Source organism: Camarhynchus parvulus, chromosome 20 (assembly GCF_901933205.1).
Source record: "Camarhynchus parvulus chromosome 20, STF_HiC, whole genome shotgun sequence".
Taxonomy (NCBI): Eukaryota; Metazoa; Chordata; class Aves; order Passeriformes; family Thraupidae; genus Camarhynchus; species Camarhynchus parvulus.
In genome coordinates, this window is record NC_044590.1 from 14669226 (window position 1) to 14687439 (window position 18214).

General features: G+C 49.0%; 1 pseudogene; it reads left to right on the top strand.

Annotated features, from left to right (window-relative positions):
- Positions 1-2307: 2307 nt before the first annotated feature.
- Positions 2308-18214, top strand: part of LOC115912178 — a 53408-nt pseudogene continuing 37501 nt past the window's right edge.

Below are 18214 nucleotides of genomic sequence, written 5' to 3' on the forward strand. Positions count from 1 at the left end.
CAGTTCATCAGAAATGGAGGGGTGTAGAATACACCTGTAGCTAGGACAGTGGTAAAACTGCATCCTCCTACAACATGGAGCATGCTTCACCAACATGTACATGCTTCACGAACATGTACAACATACAGCATGCTTCCACCACCCCCAGCACTGCTTTTCAGATGGTCCAGGAAGTGCTTGCGTAAAAGGGGAATAAAGGGAATATCTGCAGGGCCCGCTTCGAAGCAACTGGCATTATGCAGTGTGAAAAACGCCAATCACTTGTTTTCAAAATTTTAAAAGTTTAATAGTAATAAAAATGGTTATAAAAATAGTAATACAATCAGAGTAATAATAATTTGGACAATCAGGATTTAAGACAATATGAGACAATAAAGACAAAGAGTTACAGACGTCTGGGTACCTTTTTCCAGGCAGCGCGGGCCCAGGAAAAAGGACAGCCTTTAACAAAAGGAGCAATCTTTAAGAGCAATAGCCGGTTGCATATTCATACACTTCATACTTGATGCATAAATTCTTATTCAAACACAGGATTTTTGACTGGTCAGTGTCAACTTCTCCCTTCTAACACCCATGGCGCCTTTGAGGCGGGAAGCAGTTTGTTTCTTCTGATAGGAAAGCAATAAATTCTTCTCTTCTGAAAGATTTAGGTGTCCTGTGGCTGTTATCTCACTGCGAGTCCTTTCTTTTAAACAAAGCATCTTATATAGCATAGTTTCTATTTTAGCAATTTTTTATAACCTAAAACTATACAGTACTTAAGAGAATTAATACAGCATTACTTGCTAACACAACACATATAATATTCATTTTAATATTTGCGAAAAGCCAATCATAAAATACATGCATTTCTCACAGCAGGTATGATTCACTCCTTGGTGTTTGTGGAGCTGAATAAGCTGCTCTGGCCTGCTGCAAAGCACTCTGTACAGCATGTGTGGATGGAGTTGTATGGCAAATCACGCTATGAAAAGCCAGTGTCCACAGAGAAACAGAAGAGTCCTGAAACTTTATTTCAATAGAGGGAGAGAGTCCACTTTTCTCTCTTGAGGATTTGCAGGCCACAGCCTCCTTTTATCCTAAACTCCTGGCCACATATTGCCCTCTTCCTCTGCCCGTTGGAAGGTACAGGAAGGTACAGCCCTCCTGAATTGCCTACCACATATTCCCCCTTGAACCTGTCATTTTACAGCAAAGTTCAGAAATTAAGGCTTGTGTAGATCCACTTGTCTGTTTCAGGAGCCAAATTGTCTGGGGTATGCAACAAACCAAAGTTAGTAGAGACATGAAGACCCATTTCAAGCGAACACCCATACCTTCAGTCATCAAATTCTTTGTAAAGACATTAGCACACATCTTTTCAATAACAAGTGTTTGGTACTGGGTGCTGAGAGGGAGAAGCAGACCCTCAGGAGGAAGAAATGCCCTCCAAAATCTGCTCAGCTCATGATTGTTCAACTGCTTTAATCTGGTCTGAATTTGTGCTTTGAAAGAACTCTGGCATCTCTATCAGCTCTCGAGTAGATAGGACTAGCTAGATTAGGCCTAGGGGCTGCATCAGGGAGCACAGCCAGCTTCTGGCACCATGTGCCCCAGGTCTCCCTCCTATCCCTCCTTGTGAGGTTGCCAGCACCCTGTGGAGCAGCTGAAGCTCCCATCCCACTGTCTGTGGATTGTCTCTGCCCTGCAGAGATCTGGCAGCTGGTGTGCTGTCCCAAAGTGCTCTGGCATCCCACCTCCACTGAGTAGTACCTGAGGTCGCTGCTCAGGAGGCTGCTGAGCATGTGCTGTTTCCTCATGTCAGAGGAGCCCAACCCTCACAATCTGAGCTGCCCTTTCCCACCCTCGCTCTGTTTGTTTTGGAGGGTTTTAGCTGCAGGACCTGTGATTTTGTGCTGGGGACAGTGCAGGGCTGGGGCTGAAAGCAGAGCCAGGCTCTGTATTCACAGACGGTGTTTCTCAGTTCTGAATTCAGCAGCCCATGTCCTTCCAAGCACCGGCTTCAACATGGCCATGTGATGGCTTCACTTCCCCTGCTGTTTCCTGCAGTGCTCCCTGGGGGTCCCTGTGGTCCAGGGCTGTCTTAGCCAGCAGAGGTGCATTCTGGGGGGCTCAGCCCGGTGGGTTGAGGGAGGGAGGCAGTACAGTCAGGGCTTCCCCTCCTCCCCGTGTGCCTCAGCAGGGGGTGCCCAGCCCATGGGCCACTGGGGTGTGGAGTGTCTGGCCGGACCGGCTGGGTGAATCGAGGTTGAGTCACTTTGGGCAGTGCACGCTGAGTGAGAGGCAGCAGGGGCCCCCACCAGCTGCATGGCGCTCAGTGTTGGTGTCTGGCGGCTCTCCCAGCTGCCGGGCCATGGCGAGCGGCAGGTCCATCTCAGCTTCCGAGGTGGGCTCAGGTGGCCGGGAGGGTGGGGGTTTGGGGATTTAGGATTGGGGACTGCCTTCTCCTGCCAGCACCTTACACCTCCTCTCTACTTCTCAAGGCTTCACCCAGAAGACAAGAAAGGTCTGCTGTGGCCCAGAGGCCACCTTCAAGGAGGTGAGGAAACTGGGATCATGTGGAACATGTGGGACTGGGATGGGACAAGTCAATGTCTCGGTCATAAAATCATAGATTGGTTTGTGTTGGAAGGGACCTTGAAGATCATCTCATTCCAACCCCCACACCGTGGACAGGGCCACCTTCCACTAGACTGTTTTCTGAGAATTTCTCTGCTGTCTCCTTCTTCCTCTCTGCTTAGAGGGGCAGATGGATTCCTCACATTGTGTATGTGACCTACAAGCCTCCAGGAAAAGAAATTCAACTGAATGACATTGCCTGGAAGCCTGGGCATATCAAAGCTGAAGGCAAAGCTGCCCCTGCCCTCAGAAAGCCAGACTGTCACTGCAGTTGAGGCCTTGTGGGACAGGAGTGGGACTTGTGTGTTTGAGTGCATGTATGTGTGCATATGTGTGAGTGTGCAGGGGCAGGGATGGGGTGGCCTGGGAAGCATGTCCGTTTCTTCAGTGCCATCCCCACTGAAGCCTGTGACAGCCCACCTGTGCTGTGCCAGTGGGTGGTTCCCACCTGTCCCTTGCTCAAGTCCCAGTGCAATGTGCTTCCTGGGGAAAGGCAGTGAAGGTGGCGGGGGCAGGAGGCACAGCCACTGTTTTTGATGTGTGGTGAGTTGAAGCCTCACGAGTGCAGCTTTTCTCTAAGCCAGATGACTCCCTGCCTGGGTGATCACTTCTCCCCAAGCACCTCTGTATGTTCCCATGTTCTGTCTCACTCCACAACCTGCCAGCTCAGGAACCCCAGCAGGCACAAGCATCCTTCTTTTTCCAGGGCAGTGGTGCTCTGACTTCTGTAGCAGCTGGCTTGTGGCTCTGTGCTGCTGGAGGGGCTCTATGCCTGGCCAGCAGGAAAGTAACTTTCCATCACAGCTGCTTTTCATCATATCCATGGACTTGGTCACCTCACAGAGGATCCAACCAGCCATGAGACATGGGAAAGTGTGGCTGAGAATGAGTTCTCATCTCTTCCTGCTCCATTTGTTTGCAGCTCTTTCGCTGGCCACACTATGGGAAGCTTGTCATGGGCGAAATGCTGTCCATTAAGGTTTACAACTGTAGCAAGGTTTTCAGTAACAGGTGGGTCCTTCGATTGTTTGGGTGACCAGTACAGGTGGGGGAGAAGACATACTGGTCTTTACATTGTCTTCCGGCAATAGAAAATGTTTATTGAAAATTTGATGGAAAGCAGATGAGCAGAATGCCACTTATAGAGGAAGGATGGAGCTGGTTGTTCTGGTGGGGCAGCAATACTGTATATATTAAGTTAAATAAGGGAAATTATTTAGCTGTGCCAGCAGTAACAGGGACTACATAAGGATCCAGATCAGACCCTCAGCTGGGACAAAGGTTAAACAAGGCCCTAAAAAACAGCTATAAAGGCACCTCTTGCTGCAGACTGAGGACCTACTGTCATCCTGAACATTCTTGTGACTGTGACCATGCTGCATCCAAGTTCAACATATCTGTTGGTGTAGAAAAGCCCTGAATGCATTGTGTTATTGTTTAACCTTTAATAAGACAGCAATTTCAATTTAAAAGATCAGCCAGAATTTAAAAAGCTTCTAGGTGGCACAGGCACAACATTGTCAACCCAGGGGCTATTCCAACAGTTGTAAAACACTGCAGGGAAACCCAAGAAGGAGATGACAGATTGAGTAGTGGAGCAAGAAAGGCAACAGAGGCACGTTCTTCAGGACATGTGAAACATGAAGATACAGGGAAAGGTGCCAGCTCTGATAAGTGAATTTTAAGAACTGAAGGAAAATGCACCAGCCAATAACGCAAACCTAATAAATTTGCATACAGCTAATAATGCAAAATTTCAAAGATGCCAAAGAGGGCATGGAGAAAACAGATGAGCACAACACATGCAAAACACAGGTGACAACAGAGCATAAAGTGTGGCAGAATGTTGTGTCACGGTTTCCTGGATGATTTTCTTACGGGAGCTGGATCAGAGGAATTGTCTCTGACTGAAATGTCAACAGAAACTGCTGCAGGACAAAGAGATACCACAAACAGTAACAAAACAGTAGGACCTGACAGCCTGAAGCAAAGGAGTCCAGTGGGAAATGGGTGGATTGACACTATATCCACACAGCTCCACTGCTGGGGAGCAGCATAATAGCAGGTGACAAACAGTACAATTCAAAAGCAGTTGGTTTGTGCACTGGGATGGTAAAAGTTAAATAGAAAGAGAGTGTGGAAAGACGGAAGGGAAAAAACTTGTTACATCGCTGTATCTGTTTATGGTCTCTGAACTTCTGTGTGTGCATCATTTCTGTGGCAGCAGCATCAAGCTGGCAAAGATGGAAAGCAGGAGGATGAGCAGACAGACTCCTTCTTTGGGGGTAGGAAGTTGGACAGGATTTGTGTCTCAGAGGAAAGGGAGGTGAGAAGGAATACAAGAGATCAACAGCTCACAGCTGAAATTGAGATGTGTGGGGAGCAGTTCCTCTTGTCTGAGTCCTGGGTAAGCTTTTCCAGTGGTGACGCCCAGATTGCATAGGGAAGCTCTGCTTCATGCAGGGCTTAGCTTGGCCGCCAGCAGAGATGCCATGAGGAGATGGAGGTCCATGTACACACGGGCGCAGACAGTGACACACAAGCCAGGGTTAGGATTGGCAAATGCTGTCTTGCATGCCTTGCTGCCACTTGCAGGAGCCAGAAAACCTTTCTCAAAGGAGAAGCCACTTTGGAGTAGGTAAATTTTGGCCTGACTTGCTGACATTCTTGTGGCCATAGCTTTATGTCCTAGTTCTGTATTTTCTTGTGTAAATCTTCTGTTTCCCAGTTTTTTTCTGAGAAGAGTCTCCCCAGCTCTGCTGGGTGCCCAGACACAGACTGGCTCCTGTGAAGCCCAACTCTGCTGATGGGGAGATCTCCTTCACACTCCATGAGTCTGGATCTGCACAAACCTTTAACCATCAGTGGCAGCTCAGTTGCAAGTAGCTGCATGGGCATGACTGGGGAAAAGGCAGGACCTGCTGCAGGGTCAGTCTCAGGTATTCAGCTGCCAGACTCCCTATGAAAAAACACTTCGGGCAGCTCAGAGGGGCTGTGAGTGGGAGCGTGGTGGTCCCAGTACTCCCCAGGATGTAGGCACTGATGCTATGTACAGTGTTGTTGCAGTCTCTCTTTTTCTTCCAGTGTTAGGAAAATTAATCCACAAACCCCAGAGGTTTATGTCCAAAAAGGAGACAGAGGAATCCTGTAGCTTTATTTGAATAAAGGGAGAGGTCATGGGTGTTTTCCATGGGGTCTCTCAAATTGTTAGAGGACACAGCCTCCTTTTTATCCTGATTTCCCAGCCACATTTCCCTTCTCTTTTTCCCCATTGGCTGGCGTACTTGAGAGATACAGACTTCCCGAAATGCCTAATACCTATGACTCCCTTGTAATTTGTATACCCCTGCCCCCTTTTTTTCCCCTTGTGTCAATCTATGGAATTTCTATGGAATGTATGGTTCTTCTTTTATCTCTCTGTGTCTAACTTTATTTATCAGCAGACTCACTGTTTGTAAAGACAAATCCCTCATTCCATTCATCAATCAATGGAATCCTTCCCATTGTTTCTTTTATCCTGCAGTACTAGTTTTATCTACCAGCAAACCCACAGTTTGTTTGTAAAGACAAATCCCTCATTCCTTTCACCAGGCTGCTTGGTACCCTTGTCCTCAGCCTTCAGCACCTGATGACATCTGGAAGACTAATCCTGCGTGAGTCCCTTGTGGACAAGAGCAACAGAGTCACTGATGTAAGTTCTCCATGGACAGCCTAGCTATCAGCAGTCAGTAAGGCTTTTTGGGAAACTTCACGTGGTAGTCTCCAGGTGGATTGGGGACTGAGGGGGAATCCAAAATGCTGTTTGAGCTGGAAGCACTGTGGCATTTATGCCATCTCTGCACAGACACTTCACATCCACCAAGAGGTTTCTTGGAGCATCTACAAATGCATGGGTTGGGCTGGGGCTCCTGGAGAACTGTCAAGGGCCTGAATGAACAGAGGGAGGCTTTGTAAAAGCTTCTCAACTCTGGGAAATGGATGTAGGAAGTGGCATCTTCTCTGCTTCATGCACCATGAAGTGCATGTGTATGGGCTGCTGCAGTGAATGGAGTGAGGTGGAAGGTGGTAGCGTGCCTTGGAACCCCCAGCAAGCTTTTGGGTTAAACACTAGCACTAACTGGATGGCTTAATGAGTGTCTGGGACAGCATGAGTGTCACTGACACCTGACTGCCCCTCTGCTCTGCAGGTCCTGCTCTCCTCCAGCCCTGGCACTGGGGCTCAGTCAGTCCTTTGCACTTGTAGAAGATGAACACCACCTTAAAATGAGCTGTTTCCTGCCAGCTGGGTGTGCAGGCACAGCTCAGTGGGTTCCAGACTGCCACACTTGTGCCAGGGCAGCTGGCAGGCAGGAAGAGCGGAGGTGGAGGCAGTGGTCCTGCAAGGTGCTGCCTCTCTGCTTGCTCTTCACACAGGCAGTATGACTAAACCACATGGTGGCACATGGTATGCAAGCTCTGTGGCCACCAGACCACCAGCCTGAGTGGCACAGGCACAAGTTGCTGGTGTTACTGGACTCCTGGAGCAGGTCCAGATAGAAATTGGCCATTTCCAGGATAATTTTTAGCCCATGCAGCTCACTGGATAAATGTTCATGCCAGCAAAGAGACAGGGATTAGACTCACCTCTTGGTGCTGGTGATGGTTTGAAGGGACTCCATTGTGTAAGGTCAGAGGTACAATGTGGCCCAGCCCTTTGCCCTGGGTGCCTCTTCCCTTGTGCTAACAGCAACACATGTGTAAGAGCCTAAATGAGAGATGCGTGACTCAAGGTGGCTCTCCAAAATGCAGTTTATTCCATCCAAGAGGTCACAGCAGTCCAGGGTCGTGGGTGACAGAGCTGTGCCTACAGCTCCAGCTGCAGGCAGGCCTGGAGACCCTTTGGTTTTGGCTACATTGCATTCTGTACTTTTCTTTGCTTAGCATCTTAATACAGTAGAACTAATCTATACCTTAACTATTATCTATAGCCTATCATAACTACTGTAATTACCATATTCATGTTACAATTCTCCAATCACTAAAAGTTAGTACATTACAGTTTAAGCTAGAAGTTGTTATTCAGTTTTCTTGCAGTGGAAAATTCTGAGACCTTTTTTCTATTTGCCACATCAGCAGGCTTGTTTGCCTGTGCTATTTTCTTGCTTGGTACAAACATCTTCTTGTTTGAGGTGGGCTTATCCTTTGCTCTAAGTCATAAAAACCCCTTCCAACCAACATACCCTTTGCCTCCTTGGTTATCCAGTAATACTGGCTCAGCAATTCTTTTCTTCTATGTCAAAACTTGCTTCCATCTCTATTCCTTCATCAGACTCTACATTTAAAAATCTTTCTGCTAAGCATACATATTTGTGAGACTTTCTTGTCAAACTTTCATCCTTCCCAACACACATGTGCTGGTGAGCTGCTCCAACAAAAACCCAACCACATTCAGTTTTGCTGGGTTAGTTTTGGATTGTGCAACCCTGGCTGCACAACAGCTGCAGGGAATAGAAATAGGGCTGACAAGACTGCTCATTCAAGAGCAGCCTGGGACCCTCTCAGGTCAGCTTGGAAGAGACATGGCCCCAAGAGAGAGGCTGCTTCTTTAGAAAAGTGGGAATAAAGCCATTAGTCTTCCTGCTAGTTCAAATCCAGTTCTCCTGTGGGACTAGAGTTACTTGCACCTCTTCTTCTCCTGTGATTTGAAGGAGTGTTTTTAGGCCCTTAGCTTTTCATCCAGCTTTGCCTCAGGCTTCTTCATCCTCCAGCCTTTTCTGCTGCCTCTCCTGATCACCGTACTGCTGATTTCTTGGGCTGAATTTCTTTTCCCAGAAATATGCATTTTCCAGGGATTGAGCTCTGAACCCAGAGTACATCCCCTTCAGCCTGCTAAGGAGTGATCTCCTCCATGCTAGTGTTTTTGGCCTCTGCTGGGAAATCATTTGTGGATGTGTTGGTTTGAGATTGGGCTGGCCACCTGCAGACCAAGGGTATTCAGACCTGTGTTGGCTGTGCCAATATCCAGCGTGCTCTGTACGTCTCTGGCTGTGCTTCCTTGTCTCTTGTGATGCAGGCTCTTGATGTGCTGGTGGCTTCTCCAGCATTTTAATCCAAGCTAGGGATTCCTAGCTTGCTAGGATCCTCTGCCAGCTGTCTTGTGCCTCCTCCAGAGAGACTGCTCCAAATCCCTGCATGTTATTGTGCAGGGCTCTCCCCAGTTCCCTTGTAAAAAATGCCTTGAGGCTATTCTCTGGGCCTCTTTATGGTAGATTTGTAAAGTTGAGCCAGCTTTTATTCAATGAAACATGGAGTTTGAGAAGCTGTGGAGGAGGGAGTTTTGTTATGTCTAGCCTATTGGTGGAGGCAGACAATGGCAATCTGGTATAAATATGCTTCTTGTGGGGACGCTTCTCACTTCTTTTTTTCTTCCATGTCCCTCTTTTCTGTGACATTATTGCCTTTGTTTTGTAGCTACCAAACTCTCAGGCCCTTTCACTTTCTGCTTTGTAGATCTACATTGAGTTGGATTTGCGCTACCAGCCTCCAAATAGCTCAGTGGGGAGCTGGGTTGAAGAGGATTTTCTCTATCTTATGAAAGACAGGTATGGAAATCCTAGGAAGAGCAAATTTCCAGGCAGTCTGTACAGCTGCCTTTGTCAGTGGCAGCCTTTGGGATGCAATCCAGCCTCATTTACTCTCCACTTTCTGGCCAGGCTGATGCATCTCAACTCTACAGCAGCAATAAGGGAGCAGGACTCTAAGATAAAGAGATTCCTTGTTATCACAACGAGCCTTTGACTGCAATGATCCACTGTAGGTGCTGGGGGTCCTGGGACTCCCTAGGAGAGACTTGAGAGCATTTCTGCAGCCCTCCTGGCTTGTGGCTGCAAAGTTGCAGAGAGCATGGTTTTGGCCTCCAGCAATTCCATGCACCATGCATGCTGGTAATGCCCAAAGCCAGGGGAGTTGTAGGTTTCTGGGCAAACAGGATGACAGGCAGTAGTAAGGCCTGCAGAGTGTCACTTGTGGAACTAGAGACAAAACAGCAGACGCATGGGGTGGACAGTGGATAAGCTTAGGAAAAAATTGCTGGTGTCCCTGCCAAAAAATAAACAGGAGAGTGTCTGGGGCACTGTTCCTGAAATGAATCAGAAAACAGCCGTGGCACACTGGTCTTTAGAGAAAAGCATCTTTTGTTTTTTACAGTTCGGAGTTAATCATCCACAATCCTGGATTTGAGCAGCTGGAGTAAGTAGCCCTTGAATGTCTTGGCTCACCTCCTGGATGGAGGGCAGTGCACAGCCCACTTGTGAGGGCTGATGTATGGCTCATGGCATGCTGTGGGGCTTGCAGGACTGCTGAGTGGCTGAGCGAAGGAACTGGACAAGAAGGCTGCTGCACTAGGCAGGAAGCTGGCAAAAGGTCTGGAGACTGATGAAGAAGAGGAGGAAGATTTCTATGATACATCTGAGATTGAGGACTCAGGCATAATCTTCAGCACTGTGAAGAGGTATCCATGGCATGGTCTTCTCTCTTGCCCTTGCTTGGGTCCTGGTAGAAAGTGCCATACCCTGAGGAATTCCTGCAGCTCATGACAGTCTGCTTTGGCAAAATGTCAGAAAACTTCCATCTCTAAAGGCCCTAGATAGGGTGTGTTGGGGATTTGCTCATTCCCAAGGCAATGAGCCAGTATTTGTGAGGTTTTCTGTTGCTTCCCTTGGTGGGGACTTACTCAGGGTTCATGTTGACAAGGACACCTGCTCACCTGTGCTTTTTTTTCTGTGCAGCCGCTCCAGACTCTGTTCTGCATGAGACCTCTTTGCCATCCCAATGCCACAGAGTTTCCAGGTACTGCAGCACTGGGTGCAGGTCTCCATAGCTGCCTCTAGCCCTGCAGCCAGTCTCTTACTGCCTTGCTGAAGGCCTGGGCTTCTCCAATTGCCACATACTTTGCCAAGGCCTCTAGCATGAAGACCATCATGCTTTGTGTGACTGCCCTGGGCAAGATGTAAGATTCCCTGCATCCATGAACGGCATGCAGAATGAACTGCATCCATGAGTGCTGGCCACAGTATCAGTAAACCCATGTAGTTAGCTATGGTTAAACAGGAGAAGGGAATCAGCTACCTGTGCCATTGCAAAACACTGCCTGAGCAGAGCTTCAGAGAGTACCCAGGCAGGGCTGGTGCCTGCCAGCTTTCTGCCAGGGCCTTGTCTGACTTCCTTAGGGACAGCTGTGGGACCCAGGGCCGGAGGGCTATGTGGGGGCTTGCTTGGACATGCCAGAAGGCTGTTAGGAAGCTGTTAGGCTCTGGCTGATTATCTCACATCAGGCTAAATTGATTTCAGGGCAAGTCTCCCAGCATGGCTGTGGATATAAATCCTCCTCTGGTTCTAAGTACACATGGACTCACATTTTGTCCTATCAACCAAGCAGGAAGTTTTTGTGAGGGTTGAATTTACTGCCATCATTCTCTTGAATCAATCATTCTGTACCTTAACCATGGTCTAATTGCCTGTACTAAGAGCAAATGTGAGAACATTTCTTTTATATCTTAGACTTGTAAGCAGTTGCAGTAAATGTAAGTAAATGGTAAGCAGCCACATTCCAGTCTCTCCAATGGTGTCCAACTCAGGTGTCCTGTCTCAGCGGGATTCAAAGAGGAGTATTAACAGAAGATACAAAAAGCATCTTCAAGATGCTCTGTGGACCCTCCCATGTGGGAGCAGTGGATTTTCAGCCACTTGGGATCAGAAACTGAGGGTACAAGTGCTGCTGGGAAGGTCAGCTCCTGTCAAAAGTATTGGGGCTCTTACACTTTATTTCCTTGCTTGTCTGAAAGAAACCAGTATCTCAAATACTACTTTGGTCTCTCCTGGCTGTAGCAAATTTCAGCAGGCACGTTTTTGCCTGCCCTAGGCATCCAGCTCTGAATTAAGACTGCCCTGTACATATGCATACTGGTATTCTTGAAACAATCTCAGGATGGAGGTGTAAACAAGGAGAGTGCTGATTCTGACAAGGAGAGTGCTGGTTTTCTCCCATATTTTCTCAGGTTGGGATTAATGTAATTGAAGCACGGAAGTTGGTGGGGGTGAACATCAACCCCTTTGTTGTAGTCAAGGTGGGAGAAGAAAAGAGGCATACGGCGACACAGAAGTCAACAAACTGCCCCTTCTACAACGAAGTATGTGACATGGACAGAGGCTCTGTCCTTGCTCCACCAATGTCCCGAGTGCCTGGGACCATCCTTGCAAGGGATGCCTGGAAGCCTGAGGCTAAGCTGTCTTGCTCTTCTCTTCCAGTATTTTTTGTTTGTCTTCTATGAGCCAAGGGACATTTTATTACACAGACTCATAGAGATCTCGGTATGTATGTCCTCCTCTTCATCTTTCACTGGTTAGTGGTACAGCCTGATGCTTCTGTGTGTAGACATTGGGTGCAATGGGCAAAGCAAGGCTACCAATACCATTGAGGTGTTCCAGCTGGAATCACCTGCCCACAGAGAGCCACAGGGCCTTCCTGTGGCTGCACTGGGGCAGAGACCTAGCCCTGCTCTGATCCAGTGCTGGGCAGTGTTGCCTTCCCAACTCCTCCAGGTGAGGATTTTTCGTCACCCTATGACTGCAGTGGGGCCTCTGGGGCATTTTCTTGCCTTTTGCCTTCTTGCCCTGCTGCTTGGCAGCAATTCCCTACTGCCCCCTTACCCTGGAGTCTCATCCTGCAGGTCCTGAAGGTAAGTGACTGATGTGAGGGGAGCTCAGAAATTATTTGTGCTGTAGAAAAGCCCAAGCAGGCAGAGAGTTTGAAAATCCCTTGGCACAAAGCACAAAGACTTTCCCAAGACACAAGGATATTCTGAAGATAGCTAAATCCAGCCAGCACGCCCTTGCCAAGTGGTCTCCAGTACTTTCCTTGTGAAAAGCTGCTGCAGAGAGTTCAGCAAGAACTGAGCAAGACTTGGGTTTTGGGAGAGATGCTGGCCTGATGAGGTCATGGCTCTGCCCTAACCCAGCAGGATACGGACGCAAGGACTTCCTGTGGGAAAACAGATCTGTCCTATCTCCATTGTTGGGCTGTGGCTTACCTGGGACTGCAGAAGCTGAATTGTTTGCACATGACTGCCTCGGTCTAGGTTTGACTGTGGGCTATGGGCTGGTGGGCTTTGTGGGAATGGTTGGGCAGGAAAGGGTTAGTCTTACAGCTAACACAGATGAGTCAATCTGCATGAAGAGCTTGCAACCACTGCCTCAGCTGTGCTTTGGAACACCTCTTGGCAGCCCTGTGTTCCTCGGAGATACCTGGATGTGTCACCTGGCTGTCCACACCTCATGGTGCTCAGGGGAACTTGTGATGTCTGCAGGTTTTTCATTCAAAGAAGATACCATTTCTGGGAACTTGCATAGGAACGTTCAAGATGGATGTTGAGACAGTGTACAGCCAGCCAGGTATGAGAACTGCACCACATACCTGTGTCTGATCCTGGCTCTGTGTGAAACTGCTGTTTCCTTCATGCTCTGATGGGTCTGGTCAAGGCCCTGGTTTTAAAGCACTTAGTTTGCATGAAGATCTGATCTTACTTCTCCACCCAGCTGTCTGAAGACAGGTGACACCTCCTGCACCTTCAGAAGCAGGGTCAGGGCCAGAGCAGTCTTTGTGTGGACAGAGTTGGATGTGAAATGGTAACCTAGCTGCTCCCTAGGGAACTCCTCCTCTTCCCTCTCAGATCACAGGTTTTTCCAGAAGTGGGCAGTTATCAGTGACCCCATGGACACCCAGGCAGGTGTGAAAGGCTTTGTGAAGTGCAACATCTCTGTCTGTGCACCCGGGGATATTGTAGGTTTCCTTCCCACCTATTCCAGGAACCAGGATGAGGACATCGAAAGGTAGGTGCAGTGGGATCTTGCATGGCCCTGGGGAACACTGCCATGTCTCTCTTCACACAACCTTTTTTCCCCCATTTTCCCCTCTTCTGATGGGCAAAGACCCAGTGAAAAAGACCTGTTGTGAGTCAGGATCCAATCTTCCTGCCGGTCAGTGAATTTCCCATCATTGTGTTCCATGGACTCCAGGAGAAAGGCAGAACATGAATTTGTCTTTCAGGAATCTGCTGCTGCCTAAGACAGTCCCTGCAGAGAGACCCTGGGCCAGGGTCTGCATCAAACTCTATCGTGCTGAGGGCCTGCCCAGCATGATAGCAGGCATCATGGGTGGTATGTCCAAGATCATAGGGGAGAGAAAAGTCTTTATTGACCCATATGTGCAGGTGTCATTCTGTGGGCAACAGATGAGTCTGAGGGGAAGCTGTGTTGGGACAGGCTGATTCTCCCTTGGCTGTGTGGCAGCATGTGGTGGGCTCATGGTGCCAGCAGCCTCCATGAGGCACAGCAATCCCACTGAAAACAGGCTGGGAGAGCTCAGGTGTTGCTGCCTTTAGCAGTGGTCTGGGCTGTGTGGCCATGGCTGTGCGAAGTCTGAATGAGAAGGCTGTTCTCTGCTTTTGTCTCTACAGAGAGCTGCTTATAGGACATCCTCAGCCCCAAGCACAGCTACTGGCTGAGCTGCTGGCCTTCCAGGCAGATATTCATATCCTTAAATATAGGGATAAATGCTGGAGCAGAAGTCCTTTTTCTGTGTCAAGCTGGGCTCAGCCTGAGACCTTTGAGAGACTTTACTGAGATAATGACCCAGTTTTTGCACACAAGGTCAGGCTTTTTGATCCCATAATATCCATTAATATGATAATCAATCCCTGATTGGCAGTATTGTGGGCCTGGAGTGCTCCAGGCAATCCTTAGATACCTATGAGTCTGCTGCTCGTTTGCATTCCCTTGATTGTGTAGGTCATGCCAGGGCCTTGGGACAGCCCCCCATTAATGAAACAGAGAGGAATTGCAGGAACGGGGATAGGAGCAGGGACACTGCCACACCCAGAGCCTGCCTGGCACTGTCTGCAGGTGGTGGTACAAGAGTGCATGCCATTCCGAGACAAGCTTTGAGGCATCCCTTTCTCTGGGCACCAGTTGGGACAGTGACACTTTCACACCTTGTCCTTCCCAGGGGGAAACGTCAGTAGAGACCAGCACCACTGAGCCCGAGTGGAACGAGCAGATCAGTTTCATTGAGATGTTCCCACCTCTATCCAGGAAGATAAAAGTCCAGGTGCTGGATGATGCCAATGTCGGTGATGTGGCCATTGCTACGCACTACATTGACCTGCAGGAGATTTCGGACCCTGACAGGAATGGTGAGGTTTGGCATGGCTGCCTTGGGGCAGGATGTCTTGGGCAGCCATGTGCCATGCACTTTCTGCTTGGCATGCTGATGTCCTGGGGCTGGGGGCAAGAGTGGCTGAAGCACCCTGACACTCTGGTGTCCTGGGGAGTCCTTTTTGGGGAGGTCTTTCTGCAGTGGCACCCTGGAGCATAGTAAAACCCTGTCCCTGTCTCTGCAGGCTTTAACCCCACATTTGGCCCAGCCTGGGTGAACCTGTATGGCTCCCCCCAGAACTCAACTCTGCGGGATGTCCACAAAGACCTCAATCAAGGCATGGGTGAGGGCATCTTCTACCGTGGGTGCATCCTCATGGCCATCACAGTGGAGATCTTCAACAGCCCCAGTGCAGCAGAGAGGAAGCTTGGGTACAGGATGAGAGGTGCCCTGAGAAAAATGAAACTGAAGAAGAAAAGTAAAAAATCCAAGGAGAAAACTAAAGAACTGAGCCAGCTGCAGGGAGAGGGGGAGGGTGGGAGCTCTCAGGAGGCCGAGCAGCCCAGAGAGGTCACTGTGGAGGTGGAAGACCTTCATCCACTCCCTGAGGTGAGTTCTATGCTGACATGGCTGATCCATGCCAGTCTTCGGCATGCACATCTGTGAAGGGAAAGAGGCAAGGTGGGAGGCAGCTGTGTTGCAGTAGCCATCCCTTAGCCTACAACCTGCTCAGTGGCTTCATGCGAGCATCAGCTAATCCATGGCTCTGCACCAACACCTCAGGCTTTCCAAGAAATCTTATCCTGCTTCTGTCAGACCAGTGGTAATCTCAGCAGCATCCTGCTGAGGTCCTGTGGAAGGGCTGGCAGACATCAGTTATACCCTGGTGCTCAGGCAGTTCTTTGGCACACGAGGGTCTCAGGCTGATTTCTGTCTCCTTGCTCAGAATGTGTTGGGGAGAAAGGATGAATTCCTTCTCTTTGCTGCCTTCTTTGAAGCCACTATGATGGACTCCTCTCTCAGCTCGAAACCTGTCAACTTTGAAGTCTCCATAGGTGCGTATTCCCCAGGGCCCCACGTCCAGAAACTATGGGAACAGTGTGAATCTCCCTCTGACAGCCAAGTCAGTTCTTCATACTGCCCTGTCAAGTCAGCTCAGGAAGTTGGGAAAGATGAGGAATGAGTCCAGGGAGTGTGCACAGTGCTTTACTAGAACCCTGAATCTCTTCTGTGGGACTGGAGATCTGCCCCATTTGCGTGAAATACCTGTTTTGGGAAAGTTTGGGGAAACTCTTCTAGTAAGTAGGACTACAAAGAAGTAGAAGGATTTGGTAGCAAGAACGGGAAAAAAAGGAGGGAAAGCTGGGATACTGGGGTTGGCCATGTGGCACTGAGGGGATGTGACAGCAAGTGATGGGGAAACAATGGTCTGAGAGTGGGTCAAAGCCCTGAGCTGCTAACCTGGACGGGTGAAGATGCTTGATGCTGAGATACTACTTGAGGAGCTGATCCCAGTGTAGGGATGTAGATGGTAGTCTGCAGGCACTTGGTGGAGCTGGTAGAACTGAAGAAGGCATACACAAGGACCTCCTTGCAGTTGCCCAGCTCCCTCTTGGACCTCCTGGTTGTCCATGTGATGTGCCAATGGTTGGACACAACTACTAGTTCACAAAGAAGTAAATGCCTCTGTGGCTGTCTTTCTGTCTATTCCACGTTTCTTGGAGCTGTTACATCTTCCCACACTGGTTGTTCCAGGTGTTATTAGAGGTCTGCTCAGCAATGCATCATAGGTTTCTCTTCCTTGCAATCCTGCAGCTTGCCATGGCCTAGCTGGCTGGGATTTCCCACTAGCTCTACGAGCCCTATGGTGTCTGCTTGATGTTTGCAGATGGCCAAGGATGGGGTCCCAAGGAAACTGAGACCTGTCAAAAACAGCCATCCCTTTTCTGCTTCACAAACAAGTGTCCTAAGGGCTTATTTCCAGTGAGGAAGGAGAGGAGTACTCTTGGCATATGCTATCCTATGTTGAGCAGGCAAGACACATACAGAAGCTCTTCTGATGCTTGTTCTGGGAATTATATTGCCTAGTTTGTCGCATAGGCCTGGCAATATCTTAGTCTTTGTGTTGTGAGGCCTGTGCCTGCCACTACCTAGTCCCATAGCAGTGAGAAATCTTGGCAACTTCCCATGCTCCTGTCAGCCTCGTTTGTCTAAGCATGTGCTGCTGTCTCTACTAGAAACCTTCTGTGCTAGTTTGGGATGGCAAAGGGCAGATCCAGCAGCTTGCACCCATGTCCATGGTGCAGACCCCAGAACAGCCAATTAATTCCCTGTGAGGGAGACAAAGTTCAGCCTCTGCTCCCTTGCTGGATGTGCAAGTGCATGTGTTATGATATGGCATTTGCTTTCTGTAGCAGTAGCCATAACCTCCTCTGCCTGCTGTCCTTAGGTCATACAGCTGCCTGCCCATGACACATGAAAAACCCTGCGTGTATGCATGGAGCTGCTGGGAGGATCACACCTGGAGACTCTGCATTTCCAACCGGATTGTCAAACTGGCAGAGTGCCTGGTAGCATTTTCAGGGTGTTTGTCTGTGTCATGCTCCTTCCTGGTGTGCTTTGTTGCATGTGCAGTTGCTGTGCGAGATGTTTGCTGTTCTCACCACCCATGCAAGTCCATGTCTCTCACAGGGCTTAGTCCCACCTGCCCTTTAGACATGATTGGGTAGGCCACATGGACTCATGCTATGCAACTGCTAGTGGTGGTTCCTGGAGGAGTGAGTGATGTGATATGATGTCTATGACAAGTTCCTCTGCTGCCAGTCCTGAGCTATGTGACCCCTGGGCAGATGATTGGGCAAGCAGATTCTCAGGTTGTTGTGAAGGGGATGCAGTCTCTCCCCAAGACCTTGCCTTTCCCTTTTGGCTTGAAAATACGAAAGTAGAGCTTGCCACAGTGTATGTTAGTGGCTGCTTGAGGACTGAGACACAAGGTGTTGTAACAACAAATGCTAAGGTTATCCTCAGGCTCTGGAGAATCCCAGGGAGCATAGAGCTGATCTGCAGCTCATGAATCCCAGCTCTGCAGAAAGGCATAAGCCATTTGTGACAAACACATCCTTGCAAGGTTTTACTGTGACCCCTCAGCCAGGTGCAAGCTTTGTGAATATTGCAATTTTGCTACAGGAGCAGGGGTTGGATGACGTGGAGAAGCTCTTGAGAAGACCAAAAGATAAAGCAGAAGAGCGGCTCAGAGAAGTGCTGGAGGAATTTGTAGGTGGATGCAGGTTAGCATGTCCCTGATGTCCTGAAGATTCTTGTCTTCAGGTTAGGAGGTCGTATAATGTTCTGCCTCAGCTGTGTGCAGCCTTTTCTCTTCTCCTTTTGAGGTGGATGTGCAGAAGA